The sequence below is a fragment of the Jaculus jaculus genome, chromosome 1, assembly GCF_020740685.1.
Source record: "Jaculus jaculus isolate mJacJac1 chromosome 1, mJacJac1.mat.Y.cur, whole genome shotgun sequence".
NCBI classification, from domain to species: domain Eukaryota; kingdom Metazoa; phylum Chordata; class Mammalia; order Rodentia; family Dipodidae; genus Jaculus; species Jaculus jaculus.
Window position 1 is genome coordinate 9512084 of NC_059102.1, and position 2667 is coordinate 9514750.

Sequence of the window (2667 nt, forward strand, 5' to 3'; positions counted from 1 at the left end):
CAATAGTGTGATTTTTTTCCCTTTTCATTAAATTTTGTTTAGTTTTTCTCTTATGTGTTTCTGTGGGCAGTTTTAGGTGTGGGTCCTCACCTTCAACTGTGATTGAGGCAGGGTCTTTGACTCACTGTTTGCCAGGCGAGCTGGCCGGTGAGCTGCTGGGAAATTCTCCTGTCTCCACCTCCCGTCTTGTCCTAGGTGTGTTGGAATTACCAGAAGCCTGCCACAACTTCTGGCTTTTATGTGGAGCCTGGGTATATGAACTCAGGTACTCAAGCTTGTGAGACAAGCACTTTATCCACTGGGCTGTTCCCCAGCCCCCACGTCGTATTTTATGCCTTTCCTTAGTGGAGGGAAAAAGTTAGTGGAGGCTAAAAGTCAGTTACCCTAGTAATACCTTCCAAAATGTCCCACTTATTAGTCATGGAGATGCTCCCTCTGATAGAGGTTGCTGTTGAATGGCCATTGAAGGGAAGCATAAAGACAGAGCAAAAAGATACACTTGCCGTAGTTCACTGAAATAATAAGTAATAACACTCTGGGTGGTTAGACAAGGCTCTGGAGGGAGGCAAAAGGTGTTTCCAGATGTCTCAGAGGCTGGAGGTTGGCAGAACCCCTCCTTTGTCTTTGGAGTGTGGCTGAGCAGCCCCTTGTGTGTATAGAAAGCATTTCAGTTCATTTCCAATTTGGGGGAGATTGTTCAATACCAGTGGGAGCCACTGAAATGAATAATAAATACACAGCAGCAGCTTAGACTGGTTAGGAGAAACCTTCCAGGACTTCCTTGACGAAAGTGTAGTGGCTCTGAGGAATTTTATTAGCTTCCTATCTCAGCCCATATTTTGATTAACTTCCAAATGTGATTGCTTCCCTTTGCATCAAGCCCAGTCCTTTAAATTGCTCATAAAACATCTAACCTAAAATGGCTTTTGTAAATTGTATCACAGGACTTAAAAATAAGACCCTGTGTAGAGGGCTACAGGGGTAAAGAAAAGTCTCCCCTCTGCTCACTGAAAGTTCCCTGGAATAAACCAACAAAGATTGAGAACAGGTGTGCAAAAGGTAAGGTCACAGCAGGGTGTGTGAGTGTGTGTGTAGGCGGGGGGGGGGGGGGTCACAGCAGGGTGTGTATGTGTATGTGTGTGTAGGCAGGGCATCACAAGAGTGAGCTCCCACCTCCTGTGATTTACTCACATTATTCAGAAGCATGCACCCCCTTTTTTTCTGTAGAGGAGGGCCAGAGTGGAAGATGGGAACATTTTTTGGGGGTGGTGCACAACAGCTAGGGAAATGAAAAATGGTCCCTGAGAAAGCAGTTGTAAAAAGGGCCTCTGGAATGTGAGGAGCGAAGGGGTGGATCCATCCAGCGGTGGATTCCTCTGGCCTCTTTCCTGAGACTGTAAGGCTCCTGGGTGTGGGGACCCAGCACCTTTTTGCAGTTGGCTGTTAATACAGAGGAGATTTCAGGGTCTCCCTTCACGGGTGTGGGTGGCAGTCACACCGGTTGTGCTTTTTCTGTAGGTCGGATGCTAGCATGCCCAAGCAGCACACTTCAAGTAAGCGTTCTCCGAGCCCTAGGAGCAGAACCTGCTTATGCCAGGGAGTCAGTGAATAGAAATGCAGTGTTGCCATATTAAATGGGCAGGCGAGGATTGCCCTGAATTTCTTTTTTAAGTACAGAATTACTAATTTATGGCTACTGAGGACTAAGCCTTATACCTAATAATACAAAATGAAAGTCATTACTCTTGGAATTAATTTTTTTAAATTTTTTTGTTCATTTTTTATTTATTTATTTGAGAGCGACAGAGAAAGGCAGGAGAGGGAGAGAGAGAAAATGGGCGCGCCAGGGCTTCCAGCCTCTGCAAACGAACTCCAGACGCGTGCGCCCCCTTGTGCATCTGGCTAACGTGGGACCTGGGGAACTGAGCCTCGAACCGGGGTCCTTAGGCTTCACAGGCAAGCGCTTAACCGCTAAGCCATCTCTCCAGCCCGCGGAATTAATTTTTTTGAGGCATGCCTAATAGACTTTTTTTTTCCAAGGTAGGGTCTTGCTCTTGCACTATCCCAGGCTGACCTGGAATTCACTATGTAGTCTGAGTGTGGCCTTGAACTCAGCGATCCTCCTCCCTGGCCGAGTCCGCTGTAGGTGGCGCGTCTGGAAGACAGGGGGCGCTGTCGGCAAAGTGCTGCTACTGACTCGCGGGGCGCATGCGCAGTAGGGAGCGACGGGGGCTGGGCGTGGGTGGGGACGGGGCGGGGCCAGCCCGAGCCAGGCCGCCGACTCCTCCCCTCCGGCCCTGCAGCTCCGGTGCTGGGTTGTGGTCGGCCTGTGGGCCGATGTCCTTGTATCCAAATTGCTTATTCCGGTGATGACTGAATGGCGTCCTTGTAGGGGAATGAGGATGTGCAGAGCAAACTCGGCGGCGCGGTGGCCGTTCGTGTCTGGGTTCTCCCCTCCCCGGCCTACGCGCTCCAGGTCTCTCATTGTTGGTTTATTGGAGGTGTGAGTCGGGTTCACCCATTTGTCATTGCCGCCGGCCAGCTGCGCCCCTCTTTTCCCGGTGCAGAGGAGCCGGACCCCAAGCCGGGGAGAACTGTTCCGCAGCGCGAGCCCCAGTGACAGTCACCTGTGCATCAGCGGGGCGGCGACAGGGGGCGCCCTAACCC